The sequence below is a fragment of the Oncorhynchus gorbuscha genome, linkage group LG20 (assembly GCF_021184085.1).
Source record: "Oncorhynchus gorbuscha isolate QuinsamMale2020 ecotype Even-year linkage group LG20, OgorEven_v1.0, whole genome shotgun sequence".
Taxonomy (NCBI): Eukaryota; Metazoa; Chordata; class Actinopteri; order Salmoniformes; family Salmonidae; genus Oncorhynchus; species Oncorhynchus gorbuscha.
This window is the reverse complement of record NC_060192.1, coordinates 9,346,671-9,359,882: the sequence shown is the minus strand read 5'-3', so window position 1 is coordinate 9,359,882 and position 13,212 is coordinate 9,346,671. Positions and strand designations below refer to the sequence as shown.

Genomic DNA, 13,212 nt, shown 5'->3' with positions numbered 1-13,212 from the left:
GATTATCTGTTGCACCTGCGTAGAAAGTATATATGAAACCAAGCAGGCAGCACCTGAGTCCCTTCTTTACTCTAGACACAGCCAGCACCAAACATACCCAGAAGTAGTACACAGGACTGAAATAAACCTGGGAGGTAGCTATCACTTCACAGAAGGTCCAGTGGACGTACACGCAGACTGCAGTCTGCCTGGCCTTCTTAAGGAGTAAGACATCAAGTCTGTCTTTTTGTGTCTTGTCTGAGAGCAGCAGGAGCAACGGGGTTGCTTACCAGCTTCACTCAGCATGCAACAAAAACGTTTTTATAAAAGTAAAAAGTAACTTGATCTATTACGGTTTAATAATTGGTATTGGAGTGTATAATGTAAAAGCCAACCTTAATGTCTCAGTGTAAGAGCTTCAGTAGCGTTTGTGTCCTGCTGACTAAGAACACACCATAATGTCTTGCAAGGTGATAGGCTCTCCCGGTCTCACCTCAACGACCTTCTCTCACATATGTTAATATCGGCTGAGAAGTGATTCAGTTAAAGTGGAACTGACAGAATTGTAACTACTTTGCAGATATGAAACAAATATACAATCATAATGAGTCAAATATCAAATTCCCAGTTTATGCTACCAAACCAACTTTATAAGAGGTTTGAAAATAGGTTCCATTTTACTGAACATTCCCTGACGTACACTAATACATTGTTGACAGTATAGATGGATGCAGTTCAATGCATGATTCATATAATTCAGCAATATATTTCTTGGTAGTCGAAAAAAACATTGCTGTCAAGTTGTAATGTCATGCCATTGGAGGAGTGGGTGAGTGACTGACTTTTTAAACGAATATCATTTTTCAGTGGCTATACACAACTATAGATACAGGTGTTATTTGGTTAGCTAGTAAGAAATGTGAATTGTTTTGCTAGCTAGCTATGCTGAACTTTAACAAATTTTCTAGTTAGCATATCTCATTCGTTCGAAAAGTAACTCTGGCTGAACACTTCGATTTCAGAGCACTCGTCAGAGTGTGCCAGAGACACAGAATAACTGATTAATTTACGAATGCGCAACACCCATTGCATATGACCAGTGTCAGTTAAACGTAGGCGATAACAGTAAGTTAGTCACGATTGCTCTAGATAACATGCCTAACCAGCTCTGCTAGGGCAAATAAAATGGTGAGAGTGAGGTGTTCTCTCATTTGTGTCTGGAAGTAGCCAGTTAGCTTGGGTGTTTGGTTGGGACAAGCCATCATTTACCAGTAAAATTTTGATGGCCAACTAGCTGAAAAAGAGGGTTTATCTAACATTCCCTCATTAGATTTTAGCTCATCTTGCTCTGGCTAGCATTAGTTATTTGATCATCACTTGATAAATAGGACTGTAAAGTTCCCAAATGTAAGAGGACTCCCATGGTATTTACATATTTGCCGAAATCCATTCAGGTGGCAAATGGCTTATTTGCATAAAAGCCTACTGAAGCGCTGATTGGCTTTGGCACACCGATCTCCGTAGACTCCTGGATGACACCAATATTTTTATTGAGTTTTATTTTCTGCAGTGTCTAATAATTGTCAAAACACATAGCTTTTTCCCCACTCTATATTGCTATATTATTTTCAAACACTTTACTATATGTAAATCCCAAACGTTCTAAGAATTTTTAAAAAAGGACCATATCTATGTCCTCACACTAGGGGTGTATATGAACATAATTCTATTAAGATTTAATGTTGCTAAAATGCTGTCAGTTACACTTTAATACCATAAGCATGCATCCACACAAAGAACACAAAGCATTATCTAACATCTTTCACCATACGACTGAGTCATTCAGGTTATGGACAAGAATGACAAACACGGACATTGACCTGCTATCCAACTACCTTAGACCACCAACTTGTTTCGTCATCTGTAGAAGAAAAAAAACAATAAGCTAAATCAAACTAGGCCAGTTTGTGGAAATGTCATATTTGACAGATGCAATAATCATGTGGTAATTGAGTTAGCTATGTACATATAGGTAGGGGTAACGTGACTAGGCAACAGAATAGATAAGACTGAGCAGTAGCAGCCAGCAGTGTATGTGGTGACTGAGAATGTGTGTGGCGTCAGTATGCATGTGTGTGAGTGTGTGTTGGGGTGTCAGTGTAAGTATGTGTGAGCGTGTGGGTAGAGTCCAGTGTGTGTGTGCGCATAGAGTCAGCGCAAGAAAGTTTGCGCAAGAAAGGGTCAATGCAGGTAGCCATTTGATTAGCTATTTAGCAGTCTTATGGCTAGAAGCTGTTCAGGCTCCTGTTGGTTCCAAACTTGGTGCGCTGGTACCGCTTGCCATGCGGCAGCAGAGAGAACAGTCTATTGCTCGGATGTCTGGAGTCTGACAATTTTTGGGCCTTCCTTTGACACTGCCTGGTATAGAGGTTCTGGATGGTAGACCCAGTTATGTACTGGGCCGTACGCACAACTCAGTTGCTGCACCAAGGGGTGATGCAGCCAGTCAAGATGCTCTCAATGGTGCAGCTGTCAAACTTTGAGTATCTGATAGCCCATGCCAAATATTTTCATCCTTTTGAGGGGGAAGAGGCAGTGCCCTCTTCACAACAGTGTGGATATGTGTGGACCATGTTTATTCCTTAGTGATATGGACACAGAGGAACTGGATGCTCTCGACCCGCTCCACTACAGTCCCATCGATGTGGATGGGGGCATGCTCGCCCCTCCGTTTCCTGTAGTCCATGGTCAGCTCCTTTGTCTTGCTGACGTTGAGGGCGAGGTTGTTGTCCTGGCAGGAATAGGTTGAAAAGGTCAGTTAAGACAGACACTTGCCAGCTGGTCAGCACATGCTCAGAGTACACATCCTGGTATTCAGTCTTGCCCCGCAGCCTTGCAAATGTAAACCTGTTTAAAGAATTTTTGTAGATCGGCTACAGAGAGCGAGATCCACACAGTTGTCCAGAACAGCTTGTGCATAGTGGTTCAGTGTTGCTTGCCTCAAAGCGAGCATAGAAGGCATTTAGTTTGTCTGGTACGCTCGTGTCGCTGGGCAGCTCATGCCAGGGGTTCCCTTTGTAATCTGGGATAGTTTTCAAGCTTTGCCACATTCATCGAGCATCAGAGCCCACTCCTTGAAAGAGGCTGCTCTAGCCTTTAGCTCAGTGAGGATGTTGCCTGTAATCCATGACTTCTGGTTGGGGTATGTATGTATGTACGATTACTATGGATCCGACGTCGTCAACGCACTTATAAGTGAAGCCAGTGACTGATGTTGGAAACTCCATGAATCCCAGAACATATTCCAGTCTGTACTAGTGAAACAGTCCTGCATCCGCTTCATCGGACCACCTCCGCATCACTGGTACTTCCTGTTTGAGTTCTTGCATGTAAGCAGGAGGATAGAATTATGGCAGGGTTTCCCAAACTCGGTCCTCTGGACCCCAAGGGGTGCACGTTTTGGTTTTTGCCTTCGCACTACACAGCTGATTCAAATAATCAACTAATCATCAAGCTTTGATCATTTAAATCAGCTGTGTAGCGTCAAGGCAAAAACCAAAATGCGCAACCCTTGGGGTCCAGAGGACAGAGTTTGGTTAATGCTAAATTATGATCTGATTTGTCAAAGGGAGGACATTGAATGCAATTCTGTGTGTGGAGTAAAAGTGATCTAGAGTTGTCACCTCTAGCTGCACTGGTGACATTGCATGGAGCCGGAAGTAAATCTTTCTACTTTAATTTTATTATCCAGGCCATCTTTCTTTATTTTTCCAGGCGAGTTGATAAGGGAACACATTCTCATTTACAACAACGCTGTGGGAGACTTGCAGTGGACAGGATGGGGGTCAAATGAGCCATCGGAAGCTGTTGATGAGAATTTAGCAGTTCACACTGAAGTCAACCGCCATACACTTGAATTCACTAAGTGCTTGCTCAAACCTCTCATGAAGTGAACAATAGGACACTATTGTTCAAGATCGAAAGAGGAAGGGGTGAAAAATGGGGTGGCACAAGTGTGAAGAGAGGTGTAAAAATCTTTGCCGCAGACAATTACAGTTGTATGCATCAAGGAAACAACAACACAAACCCGTGATGTCAGTGACACATAAGGGTGTTCTTTGCAAAAATGTAACTGGAAAGTTAGAACATGATGTACAACGTTTACTCCAAATCAGTAAGTGTGAGTGAGTAATTTAGATGTGAACGAGGAAGTTGAGCCCATAGGACAAGTGTGTAGGATTTTAATCAGATAAATATTCTTCTGGCTGACGCACCCAGATGTTCCCCCCATCCACACAGATCCACCCACCCCATGTGGGAATGATAGACCAACAGATTATAATAGCCGAATAACCTCACAAAAAAATGCTGTCTGGTGTCAATAAAAAAATAGTTATTTTATTTTAAGAACAAGTGACAGAAATAAAACCCTCTTTGCTAAGTTTAGACAGATAAACTGTAAAAAGGCCTCGCAAACAAGTAGCTAGCTAATAAAGGGCAGTGTTGGAGAGTAATCAACTACATGCATTTCACCTAGTAATTTAACTACATTTTGCAGCAGCTTGTTGATAGTTTAACTAAATGCTAATCTTTGTAGTGTTTTCAGTAGTTAATTACTTGTTGCCATGTATTGGTCTAGATAACTACTGGAACAACACTATTTTTATGAAAAGAAAATAAGTAGACCAAAAAACATTTGGCATCAGATCTGCCTAATTCTCTCTTTAAACATTGTGTAATTTATCTTATTAAACACAAGCAATCTATTCACAAATTACTCCAGAGTGATCTGTCATTGCAATTTGCAGTCTATGACATTTCAGATGTACAGTCGTAGCCAAAAGTTGAGAATGACACAAATATTAATTTTGAAAGTCTGCTGCCTCATTTTGTATGATGGCAATTTACATATACTCCAGAATGTTATGAAGAGTGATCAGATGAATTGCAATTCATTGCAATTGAACAGAAAACTGCAAATGAACTGAATCCCCCAAAAACATTTCCACTGCATTTCAACCCTGCCACAAAAGGACCAGCTGACATCATGTCAGTGATTCTCTCGTTAACACAGGTGTGAGTGTTGACGAGGACAAGGCTGGAGATCACTCTGTCATGCTGATAGAGTTTGAATAAACAGACTGGAAGCTTCAAAAGGAGGGTGGTGCTTGGAATCATTGTTCTTCCTCTGCCATCCATGGTTACCTGCAAGGAAACACGTGCCGTCATCATTGGTTTGCACAAAAAGGGCTTCACAGGCTAGGATATTGCTGCCAGTAAGATTGCACCTAAATCAACCATTTATCACATCATCAAGAACTTCAAGGAAAGCGGTTCAATTGCTGTGAAGAAGGTTTCAGGGTGCCCAAGAAAGTCCAGCAAGCGCCAGGACCGCCTCCTAAAGTTGATTCAGCTGCGGGATCGGGGCACCACCAGTACAGAGCTTGCTTAGGAATGGCAGCAGGCAGGTAAGAGTGCACCTGCACGCACAGTGAGGCAAAGACTTTTGGAGAATGGCCTGGTGTCAAGAAGGGAAGCAAAGAAGCCACTTCTCTCCAGGAAAAATATCAGGGACAGACTGATATTCTGCAAAATGTACAGGGACTGGACTGCTGAGGACTGGGGTAAAGTCATGTTCTCTGATGTATCCCCTTTCCGATTGTTTGAGGCATCCGGAAAAAAGCTTGTCTGGAGAAGACAAGGTGAGCGCTTACCATCAGTCCTGTGTCATGCCAACAGTAAAGTATTCAACGACCATTCAGTGTGGGGTTGCTTCTCAGCCAAGGGAGTGGGCTCACTCACAAGTTTTCCTAAGAATGAAGAATGTTACCAACACATCCTCCAAGAGCAACTTCTCCCGACCATCCAAGAACAGTTTGGTGAACGAACAATGCATTTTCCAGCATGATGGAGCACCTTGCCATAAAGCAAAAGTGATAACTAAGTGGCCCGGGGAACAAAACATATATTTTTTGGGGGGGTCCATGGCCAGGAAACACCCCAGACCTTAATCCCATTGAGAACTTCGGGTCAATCCTCAAGAGGCGGGTGGCCAAACAAAAACCCACAAATTCTGACAAACTCCGGGCGGCCACCATTAGTTAATTGACAGCATACCAGGGCGTATTGCAGAGGTCTTGAAACAGAAGGGTCAACACTGTAAATATTGACTCTTCGCGTCAACTTCATGTAATTGTCAATAAAAGCCTTTGACAATTATGAAATGCTTGCAATTATACTTCAGTATTCCATAGTAACATCTGACAAAAATATATAAAGACACTGAGGCAGCAGACTTTGTGAAAATGAATATGTGTCATTCTCAAATTTTGGCCACGACTGTACATATGATAATTTATCAAAAGTAGTTTGGATGCGGTGAACTACTTTTTCAGCGTAACTTTAGTTAAGTACACTATGTTTTTCTTTAGGGTAGCTTAACTTTTTCCAGTCTGAAGTAATTGGTAGATTGGCAAACTGTATTTTCAGAGTAGCATCCCCAACACTGAAAACGGGAAGATGCTTTATTACATTAGGGGTATCTAACCCTGAGCAATCTGCCCAGTCTAACCAGATAACAAACTTTAAAAGGCCTCAGGGGCATCTAACCCTCAGTAAAGCAGGCTGACATCAGGGTCAATGTGGTTACAGGAGGGGAAACACCGCAAACAACATCCCTTCCCCAACCGGCAGTATGCAGGGTTCTGTTCATTAGGCACCAAACAGAAGAAAATTGAGAAAAAAAACAGGGACTACATGGACTTACTGGTTGAATGAGAAACATGAATTCCCATTTCCATTGCAAAACGTTTTTAAAATTGTTTCATACTTGCCCTAATGAACACCACACAGCCCTAAAACCGCCTGGACAGCCATACTGTTCCAGAGAGACAATTTCCTCAGCAGAATCTAGTTACTTCTCTCACTAACCTAATTACACTTGGTCACCACTGGCAACATGCATCTGGTAATGTAGGGTGAGCAACAGGATCTAATGTCTGGGGTTTGGGTATTCATTGGCTGAAAGGTCAGTTGCAAAGGTCACATACTGTGCAAGGATAATGACATGATGATATTCCATATCTAGCATAATGTTTGTGTTCATGTGAGTGTGTGATGCATGTTCACATCACTGCGTAGTTTGTTCCACGAGAAACTCCCACTTTTAGCTTGATAATTATATTTCAGCTGAACATATCTCGATTGATTCAACTGATTATTGGGAATCTTTTCCCCTATTTAATTTTAGTGATAGTAATGGCTAGTGAGTGAGCCAAATTGGTCTTCATGATGTCATCAAAAACAATATAAAATGACGAGTAATTCCATGGTAACAGAATTATGCAGATTTTACAAAAAAAAACACATTTACAGGAAGAACTGTGCAGATAAAGTTTGGTAACAGAATACAACGGAGGGGAGCTTTACTGTAATCCTGTTACCAAACTTAGCATCTGCAGTTTACAGTAAAAAAAAAAAAAAAATTTTTAATTACTATTTAAAAATTGTTCAAAATAGTCATTCTGAATAGAGTTGTATGGTTTGTTAAATGCCCAGTGCAGTCAAAATTCTGTTCTTTCCTCTCAGTCTCCCCTATCTCCATTTGCGCCACTGCTAAATTGTGGACGCCACTGAAAACGTTTTCAGTGTAAACGTAAATGACTAAAACCAGATAAAGTATATAGAAAAGTTCATGGAGAAAAATATTTTTCAATAAGATCATTTTTGAGAACAAACAATCACTACAAGACACTCATGGAGAATCTGAACTTCCAAAAATGTCATTGATTTTGTTGATAATTGATCATGTTTGAGTCACTCAGATAGCATAAGAAAAAGGCATAAGCCATGGTAAAATGTGTACAATTGCAGGGAATTAGCTTTGAAACCTCTGGCAAACTTTGCCACCGCTGCTGAAAAACATCTTAGGGGAAACACTGCCTGTGTTTTATATCATATTGTACAACAGCTGATGAAACACACTAAAGAAATGTGCGTTTAAAATTTCCATGGTGACAACACCTTGCGGTAAATGAGTAAATAAGCCAATAAAAGAGGGTTCCAAACCTCTGCCAATAACAGCTACTTTCCCCCTCCTCACTCAGACTACTTCCAGACAGTCCAAGCAAAATTCCAGAAATGATTCGATATTGATATAAAATGGCTGCACAGGGCCTTTAACTTTGAAATCATTGGTCTTTTTTGGCATACATTTTAAAGTGAAAAACATCTCAGCATAATACCGTTACCCTAGAATTGCCCCTCATTAAACATTTTTAATGCACAAAAACATGACGTACATATGGCTGCATGACTACAATACAGGGTAATTATGTATGCTGTCCTTCACCAGATGAACACAAGATGACGGAGGTTGATTATAGCGCTGACTCAGCATGGCATATACCAACATCTTTTCAATTTCTTATTAAAATTCAGTCAAACAACTTTGGGAAAAGCTGCATTATTCAATAGCATCATCCCACCTAAGGACAAATGTGGAACAGAGAAACGAACGATCACGCTGACATGGCAGGTAGGTAATTACTGTGTGTCTGCATCCCAGATGGCACCCTATGGGCCCTGGTCAAAAGTAGTGCACTATATAGGGAATATGTTGCCAGTTGGGACACATGACTGTTATCTCCTTCAAGCTAAACACTTGTGGTTAATGACAAAGAATGATTGATCATATTCATTCTCCTGGTAGGGATAAAAATATTATGAATGTCTTGATGAAAGACGAGAGAGAGAGAAGGGAGGGTTGGAGAGTTTAATATGACTGAGTAGCTGGGCCTTGGGCAGGACTGGATTGTTGATATGAAGAGTCTTCAATATATAAACGAATATTATGGATTAGGCTACTAACAACCTTCAAAAACTCAAAATACACTTTGTGTACAAAACATTTACGAACAGCTTCCTAATATTGAATTGCATCCCCTTTTGCCCTTGTTGGGGCATGGCATCTACAAGGTGTTGAACGTGTTCCATGGGATGACGGCCCATATTGACAATGCTTCCCACAGTTGTCAAATTGGCTTGGATGTCCTTTGGGTGGTGGACCATTCTTGATACACATGGGAAACTGTTGAGCGTGAAAACCCCGGCAGCTTTGCAGTTCTTGACACACTCAAACCGGTGCCCCTGGAACCTACTATATCCCGTTCAAAGACACGTAAATCTTTGTCTTGCCCATTCACCCTCTGATTGGCACAAAAACACAATCCATGTCTCAAGACTTAAAAATACATATTTAACCTGTCTACTCTTCATCTACACTTGATTGAAGTGGATTTAAGAAGAGACATCAATAAGGCCTGGTCAGTCTATCATGGCGTTCCTAATGTTTTGTACACTCAGTGTAATGAGCAGAAAGTTTTTTTTAATCCATTTTCGTTATATCCAATAGCGATCTTGTCTCATTGCTGCAACTCCCCATCGGTCTCGGGAGAGGCGAAGGTCGAGTCAAGCGTCCTCTGAAGCATGACCCCTCCAAGCCGCGCTGCTTCTTAACACTTGCTTGCTTAACTCGGAAGCCATCTGCACCAATGTGTCGGAGGAAACACCAGTCAACTGATGACCATGGTTAGCTTGCAGGCGGCCGGCCCACCACAAGGAGTCGCTAGAGCGCAATGAGCCAAGGAAAGCCCCTGGCCAAACCCAGATGACGCTGGGCCAATTGTGCACCGCCCTATAGGACTCCTGGTCATGGCCGGCTGTGACCTCAACACTCTGATGCAGCGCCATAGAGCGCTGCGCCACTCGAGAGGCATAGTTAATTGGTTTATACCTTATCAAATATCCTGGTTTCAAATAATGCATTACTAGCGTTAAATTACTTCCTTCAAGGGGTCAGAAAAGACGTCATTGCCACTATTGACAGTAAAATCGGTTAAGTGTCCCTAGGTGGGATTAATATCCCACTCATAAACACCTGTCCCAAAGGGCAAAGGGATTACAGACAAAAGGGCTTACCTCAACCATTTAATTGGTGAGTGCATCACTGCTTGTCTTTGTAAGAAGTATGGACATGCTGAAAGAACCGAATCGTCTGTTCAGTCAGTTAACACACAGCTCACAAACCCAGACTTACCCCACAAGACACGCAATCAGTGTCTACTTGACAAAGCATTTGAATGTTTGAGATTAGTATTATTTATTTATTTATTTTCTATTCTTTAAAAAAAATATAATCACAGATGTGTGTCACCTTTGGAAACTCACCTCAACTTGACTTTAGTAATCTTGTTCTTTACTCGTAGTGTTCTTAGTTAAAATTTGTGTTGGTGTTCTTGTCCATTAGTGTTCTGTATTTTGTCATGTTCTATGTTTTGTGTGTACCCCAGGAAGAATAGCTTCTGGTTCAACAGTTTACTCCAATGTTTACTTGACAGCCTATTACAAATCAGTCTGACAGTACTTTTGACAGTCTTTCAATCTGAAGGAAGTATAGACTGCTGTTGGGAAAAAAATAGGAAGTAAAACTCGAGTCATCTCATTATCTCATCTAGGAACTTTTTCACATCATTCTTTACAGTTGAGATTCATCTGTAGCCTACATATATGATGAACATTATATTCCCCTAGAGTCATTTCATAATTTTCTTTGTTATAGTTTTACTGGAATATTCAGAAGGTCTGCAAATATGCTTTTTTGAGAATTGATAGGGAATAACCACAACAAATGAGAAATATAATGCACTGACTAGTACATCTGCCTGCCACCGAGCAGAGAAAACAGGGCTGATAATCTTCTGCTCCACGTTGGGCAGTCAACAGCAGACAGACATAACACCATTAGCTCCAGCTCCCCCGGTGCTCATTAGAAGTAATCAAACATTGAAATGCATCAGAAAGGTATCATCATTGGTGAAGTTATTTTTTCCCCCAGTCCAATTTAGTCTTGTCCACTCTTTTCTAAAGAATCATACGTGGCTTGTAGAGGGAAACATAAGACATATATATATCCGCCATATATATTATTGTGTAGATTAAACGGTTCAAAAGATAGGGAAACAAAATAAATACAAATCTGGCTCTCTATTAGCGCTGCCAAAGCAGCAGCTACTCTTCCTGGGATCCAGCAAAATTAAGGCAGTTTATAAAATTTTAAAACATTACAATACATTCACAGATTCACAACACACTGTGTGCCCTCAGGCCCCTACTCCACCACTACAGTACTAAATCCATGTGTATGTATAGTGCGTATGTTACCGTGTGTGTGTGTGCGCCAATGTTTGTGTTGCTTCACAGTCCCCGCTGTTCCATAAGGTGTTTTTTCAAATCAAATGTTACTGCTTGCGTCAGTTACTTGATGTGGAATAGAATTCCATGTACTACTGTGTGCCTCCCATAGTCTGTTCTGGACTTGGGGACTGTGAAGAGACCTCATGTGGCATATGCACGAGTGTTTGAGCTGTGTACCAGTTGGTTCTATGTTTGGGAAATGCTGCACTACAAAGTAGCCTAGCTGATAGAGCCTTCCCAATTCAATGGCTCCCTCTTCTGGCCGCATTTGACAACGCAATCCTAAAGGACCATAGATATCACCTGGATTAATCTGGTCAGCCCGGCAAACTCCAAGGTCCTCTGATAATGCTTATCCCATGCGAATAGTCATCCCTGTGTTTTGAGGGATATTACAGTTTCACAGGCGCTGCACCCAGATTGGGTAAGGACATGGGAACAAATAGACGCTTAAAACAACGTGCTATGCACGCAGCCTACAGATGAATCATCCGTTTGGTTATATCAACTTTCCTCATGCCATACTTCTCCTTTGAAAGATGAAATGGATGATATTGTGCCAATTAATTTATGAATTTTCAAATCCGTCAGGTAATTAAATGTCTGCATAGGTTACAGTTCATGGTTCTTATTGATAAACACTATTATTTTGACTTTCTCCAAACTGAAGGTCATCAGGTCAATATCAGCCTATCCTTAGACATTTTAAATATCTTCACACCTAGAAGAGCCTCCAGGCTTCCGTCATAACGGTCAATTGTGAATGAGGAAACATTTTTTTCATTCCAGGGGCAGTTTGGTAAAACAAATCCCCTACGAATCATCCACTGGAAAAACAGACATGCTGGGGTAATAATTGCATAATCAACGTTCTATAGTAATACTAGTACCATGAGAATAGGGCTTTAGTCATGGAAAGAGCAGGTGTTCCTATTGTTTTGTACACTCACTGTATATTTATTAGAATTGATTACTTCCAGAATCGACTTCCAGAAGGCCAGCATTGAAGCTGCCAGCTAGCCTACTTCAGCAGTACTGTATCATTTTAATCATTTTAGTCAATAAGATTCTTGCTACGTAGATTAACTTTCTGAACATTCGAGACGTGTAGTCCACTTGTCATTCCAATCTCCTTTGCATTAGCGTAGCTTCTTCTGTAGCCTGTCAACTATGTGTCTGTTTATCCCTGTTCTCTCCTCTCTGCACAGACCATACAAACGCTCCACACCGCGTGGCCGCGGCCACCCTACTCTGGTGGTCCCAGCGCGCACGACCCACGTGGAGTTCCAGGTCTCCGGTAGCCTCTGGAACTGCCAATCTGCGGTCAACAAGGCAGAGTTCATCTCAGCCTATGCCTCCCTCCAGTCCCTCGACTTCTTGGCACTGACGGAAACATGGATCACCACAGACAACACTGCTACTCCTACTGCTCTCTCTTCGTCCGCCCACGTGTTCTCGCACACCCCGAGAGCTTCTGGTCAGCGGGGTGGTGGCACCGGGATCCTCATCTCTCCCAAGTGGTCATTCTCTCTTTCTCCCCTTACCCATCTGTCTATCGCCTCCTTTGAATTCCATGCTGTCACAGTTACCAGCCCTTTCAAGCTTAACATCCTTATCATTTATCGCCCTCCAGGTTCCCTCGGAGAGTTCATCAATGAGCTTGATGCCTTGATAAGCTCCTTTCCTGAGGACGGCTCACCTCTCACAGTTCTGGGCGACTTTAACCTCCCCACGTCTACCTTTGACTCTTTCCTCTCTGCCTCCTTCTTTCCACTCCTCTCCTCTTTTGACCTCACCCTCTCACCTTCCCCCCTTACTCACAAGGCAGGCAATACGCTCGACCTCATCTTTACTAGATGCTGTTCTTCCACTAACCTCATTGCAAATCCCCTCCAAGTCTCCGACCACTACCTTGTATCCTTTTCCCTCTCGCTCTCATCCAACACCTCCCACACTGCCCCTACTCGGATGGTATCGTGC

General features: G+C 42.0%; 1 protein-coding gene across 2 annotated transcripts in view; it reads right to left on the bottom strand.

Moving 5' to 3' along the window:
- ttc33 (tetratricopeptide repeat domain 33) overlaps positions 1 to 13,212 on the bottom strand; it is a 56,544-nt gene that overhangs the window by 36,731 nt on the left and 6,601 nt on the right. The window lies entirely within an intron of this gene.